General features: G+C 39.9%; 1 long non-coding RNA gene across 3 annotated transcripts; it reads right to left on the bottom strand.

Annotated features, from left to right (window-relative positions):
• Positions 1-9235: 9235 nt before the first annotated feature.
• 4930570G19Rik (RIKEN cDNA 4930570G19 gene) lies at positions 9236-24229 on the bottom strand. Of its 3 annotated transcripts, NR_040399.1 has the most exons (4): positions 23959-24170; positions 13518-13720; positions 10081-10315; positions 9236-9571 (listed from the first exon to the last, which is right to left on the bottom strand). It is a non-coding gene; the product is annotated as an RIKEN cDNA 4930570G19 gene (long non-coding RNA). The 3 variants fall into 3 exon arrangements; NR_040398.1 differs by lacking the exons at positions 9236-9571; positions 10081-10315 and adding an exon at positions 14338-14426 and having other exon boundaries at positions 10898-13720; NR_040400.1 differs by lacking the exons at positions 9236-9571; positions 10081-10315; positions 13518-13720 and adding an exon at positions 22316-22731 and having other exon boundaries at positions 23959-24229.
• Positions 24230-24238: the final 9 nt, after the last annotated feature.

Raw genomic sequence — 24238 nt, forward strand, 5'->3', positions numbered from 1 at the left:
GGGTGGTCCTGTTAGTTGATATTGTTCTTCTTTTGGAGTTGCAATCCCCTTCAACTCCTTCAGTCCTTCCTCTAGCTCTTCCACTGGAGTCCCCCTCCTCAGTCTGATGGTTGGTTGCAAACACACAAATTTTAAGTAGTGTGTGTGCATGCATGCATGTGTGTGTGTGTGTGTGTGTGTGTGTGTGTGTGTGTGTGTGTGTATACGCATGTTTAACAAGTACAGCCTAAGTAAAATCCAATAGTGAATTCTGATGGCTAGAGAGGCATCAACTGTTGAAATTTTCAAGGCCCAAACAGACATTTTTCTAGGGATCATCTGACTCAGAGTTAGAACTATGATTATTTAGATGTAAAATGAGGAAGGTCTTCTTTCTGGGTTCATTTTGAGCATATGCTGTTTCCTTGATTGCAGTTCAAATACACTTAAGCTTCACACAGATTTATAAAGCAACTAACATCTTTATGTCGAGCACAGATTTCACCCTTCATTATTTTTATATGTTTACCAGATGAATTTTTGTCTTAGAAAGTGTCACACAGTAACTATGGGATACGCTCTTCACTGCACATCTATAAATTAATATTTCATGCTTTGATTAGGAAGGGTCAAGCTTCTATTTCTCTGCTACCTTTTTCAGGTAAATCTGTTGGAGTGACATTTATGAAAACTTGAAGAGCCTTTGTCTTGATGGTTAAATCTTACAAATTTTGAGAAAAATTAAATCCCCCAAGCTGAAACCAACTGGAGGCAGAAGCTTCTCAGGTCTTCTTGCTTCCTCCCCAGCAACATTGGTATAACGTCTGTGATAGATGGATAATCAAGGCCTCTAAAAAACCCTGCCTCGGTTTCTCTAAGGTTTAGACTTTGTTCAGCTTCCTTTCCTTTCCTTGGCTTTACTGGGTTATCCTCCAGTATTTCCTTCTTATTGAAGGGAAAGGCAGTTGCCATTCCAACAGAGAGACTGGATATCATGGTTTCTTGTACCTCTAAAAATAGTTTCACTTCTTTATCCATCCCTTAATTTTGTTAAGATTCTTTAGAACTAGTGATTTTGCTCTTATCAAATGCTCAGAGCTCTGTACTGAATGTGGTTAAGCCAATTAAAGGAATTCTATAACCTGACCAGCACCTTACTCAGCTGTGTGGTTGTTCATGGTGTGCTCCATCTCCCTGGTTCACCCTCTGTGTGGTAGCAGATGTGAGTTCATTGGCATGCTCAAAAATAACCAACAGGTCACTTCTAAGGATCAACATTATATTGGAAGCAAACAGGGCCAGACACAAGCCTTTCTATGTTCAATGTAAGTGGCCTTCATGAAACACACTGGAGCTAATACAGTCTCTGTTTCATACATTTTGAAAGCAAACAAGAGAGCAGTGACCCTGGCTCTAGACTGACAGCTGAAACAGAGGTCATCCACATTGTGTTCTGTTTTCCAAAACTTCATTTATTTTGATATTTGCATTTGCTGGGTTAGAGTGGAATACTTCTTGCTAAATTAGGAGCTGACAATCTAATTACTGGTGATTGATAGGCCTTGTTTGTCGGAGTCAAGGCTGGAACATGAAGCGCTCACCTTTACTCTGATTTGCATTTGTCATAATCAAAATAACACATATAGAATAGAGGTAAATTAGTATCATTGGATTCAGTAATAGTGGAAAAATCCTAAAACAGGCAAATTCTGTAAAGTAATCACTAAACCACCTCATTCTTCATTGCAGGGTTGGGCCCCATAGGCTACATGGTTCATTTGAAATTGCTATGCAGATCTAAATATGACATATCCTGCTTTAATGAGCAACCCTTTAAAAAACAATCATTGTGCATCTGTACTTAATTTTCAGTGTAAAAACCACGGAAAGTGTCCATTCTTCATCTTGTCTGAATTGTACAACATGGTCTGTGCAGATACAGTATTCTAGACTTCAGTACTTTTAAGTATCTGTATACCTGCAAACACCCTTCACAAAAGCTGCCATTTTCAGGATTAATCTGCCTTTCCTATCAGAAGCTCAGGTGGACAGAAATGGTATTGCCATGGGAATTGGTGCACTTGTTGGTATTGTCTCTGTGTCACTAAGCAGGCAAACATACCAGTGATCCATAGGTATGAGGTTCAAATCTACTACTAAAATGTCCATAATCGTTCAACTGTACTTACAGATCCCACTGTAAGGGTTAAATAAAATAGGGGTATTTAGAGGTCACCTATAATATCTTTTGTGCAGGGGACACCCTCATTGCTATAGTGACTATCACTTTTGATGGCTTCCCTAACCCCTGACTCCATGGCTTATGGCTTCTCTAAAAGGAATCATATCTCATTTCACACACACACACACATACACACACACAATGTGTGTGTGTGTGTGTGTGTGTGTGTATATATATATATATATATATATATATTAAATGCCTAGTTGATTTTTAAAGATTTGTCTTATTTTTAATTTTCTCTATGTGTACATACACATGAGTGTTAATGCCCACAGAGCCCACAAGAGCCAAACTTCTTATACTGGGTATAGAGTTCTAGGCAGTTATGAGCCAACCGGCGTGGGTTTTGGGAAACAGACTCTTATCCTCTGAAATTGCAGTACTCGTCCTTAACCACTGAGCCAACCTAGTCTATGACAGGAAATTAAAATGTATATAAGAAACTAGCCTAGCAAAACAGACTGGGGAAATGACATAGGTACACATCTTTGTAGTTCAGCCTTGGGAGGATATACCTGGTAAACGTAGCTACTTGGAGTTCTGAGTTTCAGACAACAAATTCTCAAGCCAATATGCCTCAAGATGAAGGAGAACTCAGTGACTTCTTACCTGAGGGTCAGAGTCCATGAGCATCTTAGTGGGAAGCATGGCGTGGTGCTGGAACAGAAGCGGAGAGCTCACAGAGTAATCCACATACCTAATTCAGAAAGAGCTATCTGGGAATGACATTGGTTTTTGAAACCTCCAGCACCCCTCCGACATATCACCTCCAACAAGGCCATACCTTCTGATCCTTCTGAAAAAGTTCCACCAACTGGGAACCAAGCATTCAAACCCATGAGTCTGTGGGATCATTCCCATGCAAACCACCACAGATGTCAAATACAAAGAAAATACTTATGAATCACAAACTCTCTTTACTATTTTCTGTGTGCCAGGGGGGACTCTTCTCTGTAGCAAGAAGTTTCACAGGAAAGGTGTTCAAGCAGACAGCACACACATATAAGCACTAAATTCATAGTATATGTAACCATAGTTGCAAGGTCTCTCTCCATGCCTCAGTTGTCCCTTGGCAAGGGGATGAGAATAGACCCAACTGGGGTCATACAGGAGAATTAATCCATTATTACAAGGCTGCTCTGGGACACAGTGTCTTTTCCTCATGCATGGCAAAGTGAATTCTAAGGTGGGAAAAGAAATTCCAACAAATTCAGGGGAAAAAGGTAAAATAGGAAAGAGATCCAGAATTTAATTTTTCCATGTTTACAGTTATGTGTAAGTTTTTTGGTAATTTTCTATACAATTTTTGAGTTGATGCTTTAAATTCACTCACATGTTGTTAATTTGTAAATTAATGACCAATTATCCTAACTATCTCTAAATATTGAACAGCTGAGCTTCCTAACCTTATTATTTTTTTCCTTTTCACACAACCTGGGTATTCTAACCCCTGCTTTTAAATCAGTTCATCTGTATCTGCAGATTGTCTTGAAGACATGACATAATATCTACATTTACCATTTGTAAAGATTACCTTTCTGCACTCTTCTTTTTTAAATAGTTGTAACATTTCAGGATTTTGCTCATTAGCTATCCTACATGCTTTGTTAGACTGAGCCTACATATTTCACTTTGGAAGTTACTTATACAAATGGCATTGAATCTTTAACTTAACTTCTACTTACTCATTGCCAGGTAATAGTAAATTAATAGATTTTTCTATGTTAGCATCCTGTCCTGAAATTTTTTTTTATTATTATTTTTGTTATTCAGACTTTCAATGTTGACTGTCATACCATAACTAAATAACATTTTTCATTCTTTTCTTTCCTATTCAGTTATGTAATTGTAAGTAACAGCAAAGGTCTTCAAATGTCTTCAACATGGATTTTTTTTCATTTATTTTGTCTTGTTACGCATAAAATATCTGAAACTGGTTGGTTTATAAAAACATCATTTACCCTTGTCTTTGGAGGATCCATTTGGGTGTGTTGTAGGCTACTGTGTGGGTGTCTGTGGGTGTTTTATTGGAGTGTCTTTAATGAGAAATCTCTAGCTCATGGCAGGAGGAATTAAGAGGAGGAAGATCCAGCTGCTTGCTGCTGTACTATCCCGCTCTTTTTTTTTTAACACAGGCTATTCATGAGACATCATGGTCTCCTTCCTGCTTCCCAATGTCAATGATAACAATCATTCTCTATTCATCTCCATTCCTTAAAAGACCCTGTGATTTAATCCCTTTTCTGTTGATGAGAAAAGTGTATGCTAATTGATGGCTCCAGAGCCTAGAGTTCATAATGGTGGGAACAGTTTTGTAGTAGGAGGCACATGGTAGTAAGAACAGAAACCTGAGAGCTCACATTCTTTATGGCTGGGAGGAAGCAAAATGAGTGGTCTGCAAATAAGTGAGAATTTTCACCTCACAGCCCAGGTACCAGTGACTTCCTCATTCAAGGCTTCAACACTTAAATCACTCCAAACAGCACCTTCAACTTGAATCAGGTATTCAAGTACTGGAGACTATGTAGGCCTTTTCCATTCAAACAACTACACCCATCAAGCTGAGACATACCTAAGAGATGAATCTTTGGGCATATGGAAGTTTACCTGTTCAAGATATATTGAGAATCGTTTATGAATGGACATTGAGTTAGTCAAAATTTGTATTCTGAATCCAGTTGCACCAAAGTAGCTTTCTTTGGATTAAGATTGACTTGATTCTCTGGAGTCTAACTTCTCGAGTTCCTTGTATATATTAGATATTAGCCCTCTATCAAATGTAGGATTGTTAAAGATCTTTTTCCAACCTGTTGGTTGCCATTTTGACCTATTGACAGTGTCCTTTGCATTACAGAAGCTTTGCAATTTTATGAGGTTCCATTTGTCTATTGTTGATCTTAGAGCATAAGCCATTGGTGTTTTTTTGTTCAGGAAATTTTCCCCTGTGTCCATGTGTTTGAGGCTCTTTTCCACTTTCTTTTGTATTACTTTCAGTGTATCTGGTTTTATGCGAAGATCCTTGATTCACTCTTGATTCACTTGGAATTGTGCAGAGAAACCATTCAATGGAAAAAGGACAGCATTTTCAACAAATGGTGCTGGTTCAACTGGTGGTATGCATGTAGAAGAATTCAAATTGATCCATACCTATCTCCTTGCACTCTGGGCAAGGAGTATACCTAAAGGAATCTTTGGCTCCAGATACATATATAGTAAAGGATGGTCTTGCCCAACAGCAATGGGAGGGCAGACCCTTGGTCCAAGGGAGGTTTGATGCCCCAGAGTAGGGGGATGCTGGAGCAGTGGGGTGGGGTAGTGTGGATGGGTGGGGGTGTACTCTCATACAGGCAAAAGGGAGGGGGAGGCAGATGTGAGATGGGGTGGTGGTAGAGGGGTAACCAGGAAGTGGGATATCATGGGATGGAGGGTTGATGGAAGGGGGAAATTGGAAGTAGGATTTCATTTGAGATGTAAACAAATGGAATGATTAATAATAATAAAAGAATCCTCCCCCCCCCCCCAATGGATCAATTTGCATTCTTCTTCATGCTAACTGCCAGTTGAACTAACACCATTTGTTGAAAATGCTGTCTTTTTCCCACTGGATGGTTTTAGCACCTTTTTCAAAGATCAAATGACCATAGGTATGTGGGTTCATTTCTGGGTCTTCAGTTCTATTTCATTGATCTACCTGCCTGTCTCTGTACCAATACCATAGTTTTCTATCGATATTGCTCTGTAGTACAGCTTGAGGTCAGGGATGGTGATTCCCCCAGATGTTCTTTTATTAAGAATAGTTTCACTATCCTGGGGTTTTTGTTACTCCAAATGAATCTGCAAATTGGTCTTTCTAACTCTATGAAGAAATGAATTGGAATTTTGATGGGGATTGAATTGAATCTGTAGATTGCTTTTGGCAAGATGGCCATTTTTACTATATTAATCCTGCCAATCCATGAGAATGGGATATCTTTCCATGTTCTGAAATCTTTGATTTCTTTCTTCAGAGCCTTGAAGTTCTTGTCATACAGCTCTTTCAGTTGCTTGGTTAGAGTCACACTGAGGTTTTTATATTGTTTGTGACTATTGTGAATAGTGTCATTCTCGTAATTTCTTTCTTAGCCTATTTGTCCTTTGAGTAGAGAAAGGCTACTGATTTGAGTTAATTTTATATCAAGCCTCTTTGCTGAAGTTGTTTATTAGGTTTAGGAATTCTCTGATGGAATTTTTGGGGTCACTTATGTATACTATCATATCATCTGAAAATAGGGATATTTTGACTTCTTCCTTTCCAACTGGTATCCTTTCGACCTCTTTTGTTGTATAATTGCTCTGGCAGAACAACAATATCAACCAACCAATAACCCCAGAGATCCCAGGGACTAAACCACCAACCAAAAAGTACACATGGAGGGAATGGCTCCAGCCTCATATGTAGCAGAGGATGGCCTTGTAGAGCTTCAACGGAATGAGAGATGCCCCAGTGTAGGGAAATGCCAGGGCAGGAAGATGGGAGTGGGTGGGTGAGGGGGAACACCCTCATAGAAGCAGGGGAAGAGAGATGGGATGGGGGTCTGTATGGGGGGTGCTAAGAAAGGTGATAACCTTTGAAATGCAAGTAAAGACAATATCCAATAAAAATGATCGATTTGATTATTGTTTTTATTGTAGCTGTCTTGCTCCTTAGTCTTTATAATAAATGCATGAGTATAACACGAGGTTCATGACACCTGCACATTCTAAGACTGTCTGTCTACTTACTCTAAGAGTAACTAACAGCCCTTGAAGTCTCCTTCCAACTCACTGTCACCTCCTTTTTTTCAGTTTGAAAAGTTTTGGTCATAATGAGTCTGGTGGGGATGCCTTTTGTCGGTGCCACATCCCTCCTTTTTCCAGAGGATTGTTTTACTGGGTAGCATGCTTACATGATTCTGATGACAACAGCTGCCAGGTTTACCGTGTGCCCCTTTATGTGTGTGCATATCTTTTCTGACATTGAGAATCATCTCTGCATACTCACCAGGAGAGTTTGAGTGTTGCATGTCTTGATGTGGACTTAGATGTGACTGTGATTCGTCCAGTACTTCTGTATTTGTGCTTAGAGGTCTGATTATCAATTTGAGAGAATTTCTCTACCTTTGATATTGCTGAGTTCCTCTTGCATACCAAGGAGGTACATGCTTAAGCTCATGTGCTGTGCTGTGAACACATAAGGAGTTTCTTATTTTTCCCATGAATTTTGCTCAGTGCAGCTTTATGTTACATTATATTCTCTTTTAAAAGTGCTTGATTTTAGCCACTTATCAGTGAGTATATATCATGTGAGTTCTTTTGTGATTGGGTTACCTCACTCAGGATGATGCCGTCCAGGTCCATCCATTTGCCTAGGAATTTCATAAATTCATTCTTTTTAATAGCTGAGTAGTACCCCATTGTGTAAATGTACCACATTTTCTGTATCCATTCCTCTGTTGAGTGGCATCTGGGGTCTTTCCAGCTTCTGGCTATTATAAATAGGACTGCTATGAACATAGTGGAACATGTGTCCTTCTTACCGGTTGGAACATCTTCTGCATATATGCCCAGGAGAGGTATTGTGGGATCCTCTGGTAGTACTATGTCCAATTTTCTGAGGAACCACCAGACTGATTTTCAGAGTGGTTGTACAAATTTGCAATCCCACCAACAATGGAGGTAAGATACAATTTTCAAACCACATGAAACTCAAGAAGAACGAAGATCAAAGTGTGGACACTTTGGCCCTTCTTAGAATTGGGAACAAAACACCCATGGAAGGAGTTACAGAGACAAAGTTTGGAGCTGAGACAAAAGGATGGATCATCTAGAGACTGCCATAACCAGGGATCCAACCCATAATCAGCCTCCAAAATCTTACACTAGCAAGATTTTGCTGAAAGGACCTGATATAGCTGTCTCTTGTGAGGCTATGCCAGGGCCTAGCAAACACTGAAGTGGATGCTCACAGTCAGCTATTGGATGGATCACAGGACCCCTAATAAAGGAGATAGAGAAAGTACTAAAGGGATCTGCAACCCTATAGGTGGAACAACAATATGAACTAACCAGTACCCCCTGGAGCTCGTGTCTCTAGCTGCATATGTATCAGAAGATGGCCTAGTCAGCCATTATTGGAAAGAGAGGCCCATTGGTCTTGCAAACTTTATATGCCTCAGTACAGGGGAATGCCAGGGCCAAGAAGTGGGAGTGGATGGCTAGGGAGTGGGAGAGAGGGTATGGGAAACTTTTGGGATAGCATTGGAAATGTAAATGAAGAAAATATCTAATAAAATAATAATAATAATAATAATAATAATAATGATAAAAAGTGCTTGATTTTTTTTTCTTACATCTCTTTTCCAGTATTGCCGAAGATGTGACCACTTTATAACATCTGATGTTGGTGGGTTGTGAAGCTGGTATGTCTCACTTCAGAGAGAGAATTATGCCTTCTAGCCTTTATCATGGAGTCTCTGTGTTAAAAGTTTTAAAGGGTTGTGATCACTTATGTTTAAATACCAGAAGAGTCATAAGTCTGATTTGCTCAAGATGAGTTTTGTTTGTTTGTTTTGTTTTGTTTTGTTTTGTTTTGTTTTGTTTTGTTTTGTTTTAATGTCTCAGTAGAGAGTAATATGAGCCTGGGATTTGCCCCAAATCTCATGTGTTATGCTGTACATCATGAACTGGACTGAGTTAGCTTGTCTCTCCATGGGGTTAGGGTTAACACAGGAACCTGCTTTACGATTACTAATAAGGAGGGGTCCTGTCCTTTCAGGATCTACCAGCTTAGACAGACTCACCAGAGAGAAATCAACCCTACCTGCCAGAACATGTCTGACACCACCACCATTGCAATACTGCATTATACCTGAGTCGATACCTTGCCAACATGGTTGTCACATCCATGTGCACACGGCTATGGATAGCTGTGCACTGTGCTTGAAGCTTGACCCTTAGCTCTTCTGTGCCCACATTGCTCTCATGGCTTACTCATTGCTCACTTCTTTTATTGGAACTTTATTAATGAAAGATTGAATTAGGTAACATGTGTATGTGTGGCCAGATGCAGACCCTGAGGACAGTGTTGAAGCCAGAGGAGACCTTATGGGAGTTTGTCTTCTCTTCAACCATGCTGGTCTAGGGAATAGAACCCTGGTGGTCAGGTTAGGAGGCAAGTGTCTTTTCCTACTGAGTTCCCAATTTGTTTTTCATGTAGACAGACTGTAGCTTCAGGCTCCTTCTTGTTTGGGTCAGATTTTAATTGAATTCAGTGTTATTCATTGTCAAGGGAATAGGGTTACAGATGATATCCAAGAGTCAGCCATAGTGCTGAAATATAAAAAATAATTTTGAATTTTGATGTTTATATTTTCTCCTTATGTACACCTGTTATCACATTTCTCCAAAGAAGTGGGATCAATAGAGTGGACAAGGATGGAGAATGACTGAAGAGAGATAAGTGAGAGACAGACAGACAATAAAGAGGGGATTTATTATAAAGTTGACACCATACTTTCAGGGTCTGAAAAGCCCAGACTACTATTTGCAAGCTGGTGAACCAGGGAAACTAGCAACATAATGAAGTCAAAGTCTGAAGCTCTGAGCACCCAGAAGCCAGTGATCTGAACCCCATTTTGAGCTCAAAGGTTTGAAAACCTGGTAGAAGGGGAGCCAGGGATGGGGATCCCTGGTATGAGTTCCTGAGTCAGAGCGTGAGATACATTAGACGAGGAGCAAATCCTCCCACACCCTACCTCTTGCTGCTTGGGTTTTTTTCCCAAGCCACACTGGTGATCACCAGCTCACCTATGTTGGCAAGGGTAGATCTCCTTACTCACCTCACTGACTCAGATGTTAGCCTTTCCTCAAGCAACCTGAAGAACTCACTCAGAATCCAGCTGTCAGGGTAACCTTCAGGATAGTCAAGTCAATGAATACATCACAACAACTAATTACTGACAGAATCTTGAGTTGTTTGACCCTCTGTTAATTTACTGTTGCTTTCATAGGAGAGTCAGTTGCTAAAATACATATTCCAATGATACAGTTGATTCCGGCTCATGCTGTCCTGTCCTTTTACAGAAAAAAAAAATTATTATACACCTAGGATAATCTTTACATTCTTCTTTCATTAAAACAACCATTTAACCAGCTATCTTCTTCTAGATAAGAAGATAAATTTCAAAATGACATATTCTCATGTATAAGTCAAACTATGAACTCTATTCCTGGTTTTAAAAATGCTTATGCTTACAAGAAATCAATTCAGTGTCTTGTTTTTATGACTCTAATTTCACTAAACATCTCCAGGATAAATGGGCTGTTTCTAAAACAACTTTTTTTGTTGTTGTTTATTTAAACTACAAGCGTTGCTAATTTATAAAAGATAGATATCCTTATTTCAGACTCTACTTCTGTTCATTAGTAAAATAATTAGTTTAATTTTGAAAAGACAGCTAGGCAATGAAGTGTACGTAGAAATGAATACATTAGCTAGAAGAATATTGCTCTCTAAAGTATATTATTTCTTTCTGCTTACTTTATTATTGGTTGTACTGTTAACTTATCTACAATTATTGGCTAATATCATCTCTTAATTTTACATTATGAATATGATCATTGTTAATTCCATTAATGACAAGAAACAACAGATATCGTGTGTAAAACATTCAGCATGTTCATTTATTGTCAGGTGTGTGCTAAAACTTTTCATTCTTGCAAAACATATTTGTCATTTAACAGCTGGAAAAACTGTTTCAAAGACTATTAGTGTGACTGATAAGGAAAAATTACAATTTTATCCTACAATCTAAAGTGTGTTACAAAGTGTTACTTCTACAACTTCATAGTAAAACTGTGTCTATATTTAGATAATTATTCTACCTTATTACTGAAAATAAGTAAGAAATATACCACATATCTACTTATGATCTACATTAAACTTTTATATATATATATACCCAAAAAGAAAAAATAAGAAATCTAGCATCCATTTATGATATAAATTAAACTTTCATGTACAACTGTAAATTATAAATATATATAACATATATACATGGTTTATGATTGAACTATAATGGAAAAAGCAAGAGCATTTGCTCCTAAAGTTAGTCTTGCCGTTGTGATAGATGTAGCACTGAAAACATGCCATTTTGGGTTTTACTTAAGTAATTTTTTAAGATTCATTTATTTTTATGTGCATTGGTATTTCTGCTGCATTTAGGCCTGTGTGAGGATGCCAATTCCCTTAGAACTGGAATTACAGACTGAGCTGCCATCTGGGTGCTGGGAATTGAACCTGGATCTTCCGGGAGGTCAGCCAGTGCTCTTCACCAGTGAGTCATATCCAGTGCCTAGCCATTTAGGTTTTAATAGAAAATGTAATTTACTTTTTGGAAACAGTATTTTGACTTAAAATGTCTTAGATTAATTGCATAGAATAAAATAATATTGATTTGGGAAAAATATTTCAAGGAATTTTTTTTCAAAAAATATATACCTAGTAGTTCCTTCTTGTCCAACCGTAGTATGTGAAATCATGTATAAACACTGTAGTGGAAATAGACAGATTAGAATCCAACTTACTGAATCAAGCTGAGGTCAGCAGTCTTTGTAAGGCATCACTGCAAATGCTAGTCAGCAAGCTGAGAGCAGAATGCAAGTACCATTGCTTGGTTCTAACAGGGAGGTCCTGCTACCAATCCCACTTAGCATCTCTGCTACCTACCACTTCACAGCTCACAGCATGGGATCATGTGCTCACTACATCAAAACAGGGTGGAACCATCTTTAAATGAATGGCAATACTGTTGGCTCCTTAGCCCCATGTACAGAGACAACACAAGTGTTGATACAAGGTACATTCCTGTAGGCAAATGTTCTGCCCACTTTTACTTATAGAAATACACCCCACTTTTGCAAATTGAAGCAAAATTATAGAGAGGGGATAGTATAGATATTGAAATGTAGAATAGAAGTTTTAAAATGACTTTAAATCTGAACACATGAGTAGTTAGTAATCTCCTTGAAATTATAATATGTAAAGCACAATGTATAGACATAAAGTATAGACAAGTTTCATCCTGAGTGATTCCCCTTTCATTGTTGTGAGATGTCTACCAGAGAAGGCTACAAGTTTAAGAGAAGAAGAGCCAAGAGAAGGCCATAGCAGGCTGGAGGGTAGAAAATACTCTGCATGTTCAGGATCCCAGTGGAGCTGTGAGTCTTTCTCAGGGTGAGGTTTTAAACACAAAATTTATATCGTGAGTTGACATACGTCCATTTACAAGAACTGTTAGCTGAAAGTGAAAATACAGAAGCCAAATGCAAAGTTAGTAAATGTAGAAACTTTCTCAGAACTATGGACTTTGACAGATTAGATCTTTGTTTTAAGTTTGGCAGGTGGTGTTATATATGTGCTGGGTTTTATAGAATGAATGGTACTTCTGTCAAGGAGTCAGTTTTGTTAAAGTCTGAGAGCATGTTACAACATGAGAAAAATCCCACTGCCCTAAGCTATCAGCCCCCATATGTTTTTAATCTTACCTGTTTTCACAGTGATGATCAAATGAACATTAGTGTAAACTAGAGTGTTGTTTATCCTCTCTGATTATTTAGAATTAGTATCTGGATTTTAATGGGTGGCTTTGAAAGTTTTATTAATTGCAAAATACAAAAGAAAAATTTATATACCTTTAGATCACCATACCTCAGGAGAAGTGGAGAAAGTTATTTGACAAAATCAATACCAGAAGAGAAAGCAGAGAGTAGCTGCTGACCATGTACCATATTCCAATTGAGTGTCTCTGGTTGAGGCTTGGCTTTATTCCTACACTTGAGTTCTGCAATATCCTCAATATATAATTAACAAAGTCGTCAGGATTTATTCTGCCTTGGAAAGCCTCAGTTATAGATAAAGGGGCATAAAATATGTATTGTTTTAAAAGGGTTTTGTGTGAGAGCATAGTGTTCTGATCCTGTGGAGCCATTATCAAGGCTCTGGGGTAGACCTTGCTCTGGTTTTGAGGTAGTACATTACCCAGCCCACTAGGCTGTGCCTGGAAAGCCACTGCTGTAGTCTTGCAGAATGCATTATATCTCCTGCTTTCTCTAGAGAGAAAATGAGATGTACTATTAAAAATAATGCCTGCTCTTAATATAAGATATTGAAACACACTAACCCACTGGCAGAACAAGCAGGACTTAGAGAATTAGGCCATGTATAACTCTCACCCCGTGTAATTTCCTGCTCTTTGCTTTCTGACATTGTCCTTACTTATTTCCTGCACTGTAGTCAGATGTTGCAGGATCCAAGCAAGAGACATGAATCAATCCAAGCTGTGCAGTCCCCCTCTTATCAGAATGGACAGGGAACACCTTTCACAGTGAGGCGGTCTCAGCATCTCACACTAGAAGTTCTGTTCCTTTCTTCGGGCTCCTGAATGAGTTAGTTCTTCTATTACTTGTAACTTTTTCTTCCTTTAAGCAAAAGGCAAGGGAGTCAATATAAGAAAAGAGTTCAATAAAATACCTCAACATAGATGGAGTGGTGCTCAATACACAGTAAATACATATCTCTGGTCAGTTCCATCCTTGGTGTCCTGCAAGAGTTTTATGTATTTGACTAGAATAGTCCTCCTAATAATAATTATGATACATGTGGTCACTGAGCACTAACTAGGTCACAATCAGCTACACATGTTTTGATAAGCAGTACAATCTCACAGAGCCATTTTTGCTGGTCCCTTAATACAAAAACAAGCAAATAAACAAAACAACAGCAAAGCACGCACACACACACATACACACACACACACACACACACACACACACACTGTTGCATTGTATTCTTCAAATGGTCCAACCATATGCTGCCCACAAGAAACTCACCTCAGGAAACAAGTTTGAGGAATATGATGGCAGACAGTGAAGAGATAACAAATGCTATACAAAACAATGGAACCCAAAGCAAGCAGCTCAGTAAGAAGGAACTCAAGCCAAGTTCATTCAGAAGAGTACATGTCACCTCATTTCAATAAGACTAGAAATTGTCCAAGGAATATTCAGATATTTGTGTGTAATGAGATGTTACCTACACATGTTTTTCAATACACCTGCAATTGAAGTTCCCTCAGCAATGAATGCATGAAGATCATGCACTGCACAGGAATGGTGGGGTAGTACTCTAGGATAGAAAAGAAAGAAATCTTGTAATTTCATGGAAATGTCTGTGTGGGTAATTATTGTCATCAAATTATAGAGGGGATAAAAACAAAACAAAACAAAACAAAACAAAACAAAACAAAACAATGACCTGAAGACAGAATATAGACTTTTAAGTTAGGAATGAGGAGCTGGAATGAAAGGATGGGAAGTGGGAAAGTATAATATGAAGTGAGGGTAAGAAAACATTGTGTGTGTGTGTGTGTGTGTGTGTGTGTGTGTGTGTGTGTGTGTGTGAAATAGGAGCTGTCTTCTCAAATTCTAAAATCTTCTAAAATGTTCAGACATGCACGAGACGTGATGGTTACATTCATTATTTCAGTGAGTATTTCTTGCTCCTCTGCTGTGTGTGTACGTTGGAGTGTGCAAGGTGGTACCAGTGCACATGACAACATAGGTCTTAAGAAATAAAGATTATTCTGGCCAGAAAGTTGCCCTCCTGAATTCCCTATGTTGAAGCCTCACCCTGATGTCTGTACTTTTTCAGAACCACAAAAGGGTTCCAAACCATTAGGAGTCCTTAAGTAATATGCTTTGTCCCTATGATAGGTGGTGGAGGGCAGTTATCTGCTGGCAAATAAAGGAAGACACAGGCAGAATTCAGCCTGTAAGACCTGTCTCTTTTACTGTTATCCTCCAAACTATGAAAAAATACACCTCTCTACTTCTTAAAGTTTGTTACAGTTATGCTTAATAATAATACATTAGCCCATGGTTGAGGTGCTAGTAAGGATGACAGACAGTAAGTCTCGAGTTCTGAGACATGTTGAGGGTTTGGATCATTCTTCCCAGTACAGTGTGAGGCTGGATCTAGATGTGGCAGAACAGTTTTGTGTGTTGAAAAGATTGCTCTGAAGTATTTGACTACATGTAAACTATGGGTGTAAGAACATAGATGTCTAGTTAAAAGCAATGCTGAATTTTAAATTCCTCTCTTGCCAAAAGGAAGTAAAAATTTTAAAATTACAGTCAAGGATTTATTATTTTCTTCCTAAAGTAGAAAACTTAGGGCATGGGACACCTATGTAGCTCAGTGGCTAAAGGTGCTTGCTAACTCATTTGATAACCTGTTTGATCCCCGAGACCCACAAGGTGGAAGAAGAAAGCTGACTGTAAAGTAGTTTGCTAAATTCCACACATGCACTCATTAAATCAAACGAGTGAATGAATGAATGAATGTAATTTTTAAATCTTAGGATGTAATATATATTCAATAAACTATTTCTGAGTTTGGTGGTAGGGATAAACCTGTTTCTTGGGTGTTTACAAGACGCAGATCTCTGGGTTTGATATCTGGTGTAACCTGTGCCTTCAGCACTCCTCTGGGGGTGGAAGCAGGATGGTCAGAAATTCAAGGTCATCTTCAACTACATTTTTACTTTGGGGCTAGCTTGGTTTACATGAGACTCAACTGAGACACAACAATTTCAAACAATGTTTTGAAATATGTTTGTTATTAATAGATAATTCAACTAGTGATAATTTCCTATGTTTTAAAAGAAGAAATGAATAGTTGTGCACAAAATGATGTTAAAACAAACACAATACTGTTTCTTAAGTAGCTCTATAATATTATATATCACCGATGTGATGTGACTAATTAATATGCATTTATGCATTTGTCCCTTATGCCTACCATATACAAACTCATATTTAATATGAGTTAAGTGAATTAAAATTTGCTGAGTTTTCCACATAAGTTGTCAGATGGTTTCGCAGGTTTTTTTTTTTTTCCACAAATTTTTATCTGCTTTGTCTTAAGTCCTCTTGATTTGGCACCTGATTTCAGTACTTTCAATCGCTTCTACAATCAGATGGTGGCGGGATTTGCTAGTCACCTATGGCAAATCTATTCAGGATAAGCAAACAGGTGATATTGAACCAGAATAACATAAATGTCAATTGTGTTCGGTATGATTATTGTGGTCATTGGTAATCTCCCACTCCGAAGATCTCCGTTCACTCCCCACCCAATTGTTTGTGGAAACAACTGATCTTAAAATTTAGTTGTAGCCTTCAAAAGCCAAATGGGGCCACACTGAAAACTAACACAATTATATACACATTTTCCAAATAAATGAGTCATTTGAGAAAGCCAAGATTGCTTTTTAAACAATAAGCTGGGACAGAAAAGCATTTGGTGAAATGAGATGCTCTCTACTTTCTCTGGGGAGATTGTGCTGAAAAGAATCAAGAGTTCTTGAGGGCATCAGGGTTTGCTCTCTGGATAGCAGCAAATTGTATTACCACAAGACATCTCAGAGCAGGAAAATCAGTGATAACTCATAAATCCAAATAAAACCAGCAGGCCAGAGTGAGTGTAAATCTTGGTGATCATTAACAAATAAAGCACATCACTTTTGTTCAAAATCATGATTTATGTCTTATGCAGAAATTGTGGGTTCTCTGCAAATACTATCTAAAGTTAGAACTTGTGCGTAAAATGAAATTATTTCAATGAGCACAATGCCGATGTTTGTTGAGCCCAATAATAATGTCTAAATATTACACATTATAAATAGCATGTGTGAATATAAAATTTGTTTATATTCTACCAAATACAACCAGAATAAAGTTGTTTATTTTCTACCGAAGTTAAAATTATAGGTGAATTGTAAATATTTTCATCTTGAAAATCTTTTTGACACTCATTTTTAACTTATCCATATAATATATACAAACCCACCTAACACAGTTCTGATAAAATTCTCTATGGATTGCCAGGAAATACATAAATTTGGATGTCATATAGACTTAAAATATTTTACAGTGATGAAACAAAAAATAATTACCAAGATTGCCGGTGTTTAGGAACACTATCCAGAAGATATGATGGTTAGGGATAGCTATTGCCTGCCCAGGTATGAGCTTTCTCTGGTGGTGAGGCCTGTACTCACCATGACCTGCAGCAGCAATCCAAACATCCAGCAATTAAATATAGGGTGCATCTGATATTCTGGAAGGAGCCCTAGATATTGGACAGACTCATATCTTTGCCTTGCTACAGCTGAAAGGGAGCTCAGAGGCATAGTTGTCACTGGCATTTCATCGTGGAGTGTCTGTGTGCTGATGAGACTAGAGGCTTCGTCCACTTGTCCTCCAGTTCACACTCGGGTGCTGAGACTGTTCATCCTGGAGGTACTGGTGTGATGCTTTGCTTGTCACTAAGAATTTGTACTTTTTCATTTTTTCTTCCGCAGTGGACTTTTTCCTGAAGTAGCTGTTGGTAAGCTCGGCGAAGGCAACAGTGATGGTGGCAAGGGTGATGGTGGCAGTGATGGCAACTATGATGATGAAGACAACAAGAATGATGATATCAATGGGCATTATATGTTTTCTTTGGAGAAATGTCTGGGTCTACTCACCCTGTGTCCAGTTTTATCCAGTTATCTTCTTTCCTGTCATTGAATTGTAAGCACTCTGTCTTAGTCGGGGTTTCTATTCCTGCACAAACATCATGACCAAGAAGCAAGTTGGGGAGGAAAAGGTTTATTCAGCTTATATTTCCATACTGCTGTTCATCACCAAGGAAGTCAGGACTGGAACTCAAGCATGTCAGAAAGCTGGAGCTGATGCAGAGGCCATGGAGGGATGTTCTTTACTGGCTTGCTTCCCTGGCTTGCTCAGCCCGCTCTCTTATAGAACCCAAGACTACCAGCCCAGAGATGGCACCACCCACAAGGGGACCTCACCCCTTGATCATTAATTGAGAAAATGCCTTACAGCTGGATTTCCTGGAGGCATTTCCCCAACTGAAGCTCCTTTCTCTGTGATAACTCCAGCCTGTGTCAAGTTGACACACAAAACCAGCCAATACACGCTCTTTATAAATTTTGAATATCACTCCACCATCAAATATGCAACCTGGAAATGCTTTCCTTATTCTGTAGGCTCCTTTACTATTTCCACGCCTTTTGGTTTTGAAAGGTATTTAGACTGACATAATATGTACCGTTGATTTTTGTCCCAGGACTTTGATGTGATATCTCAATCGTCTTCAAAGTGAGTACCAAGGAACAAAGATGGGTTCCGATCCTGTCTTTAGATATTTCATCTATTTGAGTTTATTTTATTTTAGTACACTGTCAGATAAAGGTCAACTGATATTCGATGATCTGAGCACTATCTGTTGAACTTTCGTGCACCATTGTTGAAACGTACCCTGGTGTATTTGTTTAGCTTTGTTTTCCAGACCCTGTATTATTACATCATTTAATGTACACACTACACCATAACTCTCTTCATGGGGATAGGCTTATGACTTTAAATGAGAAGGTATCCGGGCCCCAACTTGGTTACCATGCCCAGTATTTATTAGCAGTGATATTTTAGTCTTGTTGCCAACTGACTTGGTATAGGATCATGAGAGACTGAGGATTGTGTCCCCGAGTTTTTTAGAGAGGATCAGCTGATGGGAAAAGACTCAGCCTGAAGGCTGGTGGAAAGATCCACAGGCTGGAGACCTGGATGCTGTAGAAGAGGAAACAGCAAAGATGCTGGCAGCAGAATGAACACCCTCAGGACCAGGAGCTGAGGAACTCTGCTATTTTGAGTAAACTAATGGAGGTGATACAGATAGAGTTCTTGGGGGGTGTTTGGGAGCAGGTGACTCTCTCTACAATATGTATAGAAGTGTATACACAGCCCAATGCTTTATTAAAGTTTCCTTTAGTATGTTTCTTAAAGTGATTGTTTTCAGAACAAAAGAAAACAGTGTAACAAATCTGGTAGGCTATTGTAAATTCTGAAAGGTTTTCATATAGTTTGTTAAATTTCAGACATGGGCACTTTCCTCTAGTCTTCACTTTTTTATGAGCATCATAATCCACACAGCAAGAGTTACAACAGTTCAGAGGTTTCTAGAATTCCTTTTGACTTTTTAACCTATTTAATTATCGATGGTTTTCATGTTTCTCTTTTACAAAATTAGGAGTAATAATTATTCCAAATGAAAGCTGCCAATTCCAGTCAAAATGCCGTAAGTTTACAAAGTAAGCAGCCCTCTTTCACAGACACGAAAGACAGAGAAAGTGTCAAAGAACAAAGGAAGAAGGAGGTAGTTATAAAGACAGTAAATGCACAAAATAAACATGTTTATATTGAGTAAGAACTTTTGACAAATTATGAAATAGAACAATAAAATGGTATACTTATTTGGGAATATAACATTATTAGTTTTTCACCATATAATTGAAAACATCAAATTTGATGTTTCTGTTTTAATTCATATACCAGATGCTCCTACAAACTTTTGAAAGTGAAAAGGATCATTAAGATTATTACATGAAAGTTATTGCTTATAACCCATGAAAATATGCAATGAAATGTAGTTAAATCTCTCATCTTACAAGCAAAAAAGAATAAAGATTTTAGTGTTTGAGAATGTTTTTTCTCTCATACTTAGATGATTCCCAGTTGAAGTTCTTAGATTACATTTGTGGCATCTCTCTGGAATGTGGGGAACTTTGGGGAACAACTTGGGCACCATCCCCACCCACCCTAGCAGCTCAGAGACCTCTGTGCTGCTGTGACTCACTGCTTAGATGGAATGACACCACCACTAGCCAATAACTCCCCTCCCTTTTATTTGATATTCATTTCTCAGTCTGCCTACCCTGTAGGTCTAATGTAAGAAAGACGGGCACAGAGGCACCTCTTCCTGGAAGGCAGTTAATTACTTAAAGCTGAGACTTGTCATTTTAACTCTGATCTAAATCTAAGAGGTCCCTCCCCTTCACCTCCTTCACCATAGCCATTAGCAAAGAACCACACGTGGGGAAAGCACACATAGCACACACTAAGAAGAGCTGGCCACAGTGTATGGCCACAGCACAGTACACGAGGGACATGATAAGGAGTTCAGTTGGGGCTAATTATTACCCCCCTTCCATTCATCTAACTGGATCTCCTCAAGGAATCAGGGCCAAGAATCTGCTAGATGAGGAGTACTTCTGTCTCTGTAAACTTCAAGGCAGTATGGGTGTGGGCCACAGCACTGCCTCATCAGTGTGTGTGCGCACTCTCAAGTGCGTGTGTGTGGGGGGGCAGGGGGTTCATACACAAATGTCTATACTTATGACCTCTGACTGAATGGTCAGTTCTTAACTTGCAATGGTTTGCTTCTGTGAGGCAGGATATTTAGCAATGTCAGTGAATAATAGCACAGTGGCTAAGTCCTGGTGCTGTTAACTTTTACCTACTGAGGTTGCAGTGCTACTGAGTGAGCATTTACCAAAGCAATCCTAGTTGCCTGTTTCCAAATTTTTAAGGGGGCTAGGCTGAGAATCTCTAATAATTCCCTAAGGGTGGTGGTTCTGTTGGTTTGTTTTTAATGTTTCACAATGACTTGAAAATCCATCAAACTTAAGCCTATTTAACTCAAAATGAATCACTGTGCAAGTGAGAGACCCTTAGCCTGGTTGGACAGTGCTCTGACTGATGCCTTCAAGAACTACAATATACTCTTACTCTCAGGGCTTTCAAGTGGATGCTAGGTCCTGTCCTGCCTAAGATTTTTCTGCCCTATATTTTCATAATATCGATCTCATTTGCACCACCAAACCTTAAATGAAAATTCTAAAGACATAACAGTCTCCTTTCCAATATACCACGGAGTGTTTAAAAACATAGGCCATAGGTAAGAGGAAAAATCAGTGTAAACCGATGGACAAGTATCTACCATCACTACTTGGCTCTACATGGCTGTTCCACATCAACTCCATATTGGTACTTTCAATTCTTTATATGGAGGAACTTGAGGTTTAGAAACAGCGAAATGCATGCTTACAAAGTAAGACACCCCATGATATCTGACCTGGGTACCATCCCATGACATCCTCTCAGGTAGTCACCATCCATTTGAAGACAGTGTGGCCTTCTATTCTACAGGTAGGGTTTTCTACCATTTTCATTTTCTTACATGGTTTTACTCTATAGTTTCCTCAACAGGAGCAAAGAATTCCAGAGTTTATATCTCTACTGGGAAGAATTCAGAGGCCTCAGAAGCAAATGCTAGGAAACCTGAAAAATACCCTCAGATGTGAACCCTCAGAAGGGTCAAATGGTAAGCCTGCAATAACATGAGGATAAACTTATTTCCCATTTCCCTGTTTAATCAGAGGGCAGCATAAAAGCACTGGGCTAGAGCAACTGCCTGACATGCATTCCTTAATTGTGACATACTTACAAATAAACTCTAAGATCGCAACATTTATCACCTTGGCTTCTCTTTTGCTTACATTGGTTCTGTAAGAGTTAAGTATTTTCTGATCATCGACTAGAAGCCCAGATAGAAACCAGAAAGAGGAAAGGAAACTCATTGCCTTTAAATAGAAGTGGCTCCAGTTTCGGTCTAGGAGCCTGAAGGGTTGTTGTACATATTAAAATTGCTGTAGAGCTCACTCCCTGGCCACAGAATCCCCCCATCCTATCCAACACCCCCCACTACCACTGCTGAAGATGTTAGTTAGTCTCTGGGGAAAGCAGTTAGGAAAGGATGTCTTTCAGTGGCTTGTACTCTGAAGGCGCTGGCTCTTCCATCCCTGCATACAATATCCTTAAACTTTGGCTCAATGCCAGAAACTGAGGCTTCTGCCTCTTTTCATTGGCGTCTAGTTTATCGATAGCGAAATAATACCGCATGGAACTAGTTGGCCACGTAGTGGGAAGTCAAGCCTTCTAATACCTCGTTTGTCCTAGATAATTTTAAGCTTTATCCAGAGTGCACTGCCAAGAATGTTAAATGAAGTACACAAGAGGAGAGCTTTAGGTATCTGGCATCAATATTAGTGGGAGGCTGCCATTTGACAATAATTTCCCTAGCACAGCAGACGGTAAAGAAAAATGTTTTCATTCATCCGCAAATGACTAACATTTTATTGATGTTTCGAAATGCGGCTGAATACTACCGCACTTTCAATTCCCGAGCGGGTTCTGAGAATTAAGCCTGAATACTAATCACATCAGTAGCTCCTGCTGCAAACCTCTCCGTTAATTGCTGAGCCTCGCAGGGAATCTTCTGCAGGGTGGTGATGTTGCTTAGAGGCTCCTGGATAGTCAGTCTGGGTGGTCCCGGGTGATGTGAATTGCTGGCCCTACCCCATCTATCCTTAGACAACGTGATAAATAAAAATAAAAAATAAAAAGCCACCTTGGGTACCACCAACATCTATGACTCCTGCCTGCCTCATCAAGAGCTCAGTCTGGGGAGGAAGCCGGATGCTGACCCCTGCAGAGATCCTTGCTTCAGTGCGCTCTGCCGCGGGGCCCTGCTGGCGTTCAGAAAAAAATAAAAGAATAAAATAAATAAATAAATAAATAAATAAATAAATAAATAAAGGAGTTCAAATGAGCACCAGTGAAAGACGAATGTGTTTTGTAAATACCGCTACAGGCGGAAGGTGGGGGAAACCAAGTGGTGAGGGTAAGTTATTTCTAACCACCAGCTTCCCAAACTCCTCATGGGCACTGGAATCGCTGTTCTGGATTCAGATTCTCTCATTGATTTGCAAATCGCCTGGAAGACCTCTAGGATCTTAGGGTTGAAAATGAGTGCCAGAAAGGGGGTGGGGGGGGGGGAAGAGTGGACTATGGGGTGACCCCCGTGCCTTGTACCCTGTTTTGCCCTGACCTGGGCGTAGGCTAGCAGATCCGCGGGACACTGCTTGCCCCTTGAGGGGTTGAGGTTACTGCTCAAAGGATGCAGGTCCACCCCAACTGGGAGGCGGTGAAAAAAAAAAATACAACTGGGACTCTTTAAAGCCGAGGAATGCCTTGGCTTCAACCGAATGCGCAAGCCTTCCGCCCAGTAGGCTCAAATGGGTTAAACTGCCTCTTACATAACAGGACCGCCTAGCTCCACACAATTAAAACACTGATTGCAGCCTCCTCCAACTCTGCATCCCAGTAAGGCCCGCCCATCCCTCCCGTTGCGCCTGCGTGTCGCGCGCTCCCGGGCCCAGCACGCGCCCTGCACACTCCATCTCCCTCTCACAAGTGGACACTCTGTGCTGACACCACACGCGCACACACACTCATGCGCAAGTTAGTATCAAGACGCACAGAGAAGGGCAGGCGTTCTCCAGTACGCACAGGCGGACTCACACACGCACTAGCTTTCGGTCGGCATGCCCGAATCACTATACTGTCCCCGTAAAGCAGCAGCGCCGCCACAATCCCTGCTTATCTCCAAGAGAGGGTGAAAAGAAATACCCCCACTAAAGGAAAAATAAGGAACGGAGGGAAGGAAACAGGAAGGGGAGAGAAGAGAGGAGAGGAGAGGAGAGGAGAGGAGAGGAGAGGAGAGGAGAGGAGAGGAGAGGGGAGGGGAGGGGAGGGGAGGGGAGGGGAGGGGAGGGGAGGGGAGAGGAGAGGAGAGGAGAGGAGAGGAGAGGAAGAGAGAGAAGAGAGAGCTAACTGGCAGTTTATTAACAGCGCTATTAGCTAGTCAGGATTAAAAAAAAAATACAAGACAACAACAAAAAAAGCCAACTCACTCAGTCTCAGGCGTCATGATGGCGCCGACCCCAACTTGAGCACTTTAAAGTCGGGGGCCCGAGGAGCCGAAAGCACCAGAGGGCAGGCCTGGCCCTTATGCCCTGACTTCCCAGCCCCGCGGCTCGCAAAGCTCTCTAGTTCGCGCTGCCAAGCCGGACTAGACCTCGGCGTATCCTCAGTCGCCCTAGCTTCCCAGTCCCTCTTCTTTCCTCTTTTTGATCTATCTCTTTCGCTTCTCCGGCCCCCCTCCCTGCCTGGTCCTCCATCCCTGGGCGGGGT

This window comes from Mus musculus, chromosome 3 (genome assembly GCF_000001635.26).
Source record: "Mus musculus strain C57BL/6J chromosome 3, GRCm38.p6 C57BL/6J".
NCBI classification, from domain to species: domain Eukaryota; kingdom Metazoa; phylum Chordata; class Mammalia; order Rodentia; family Muridae; genus Mus; species Mus musculus.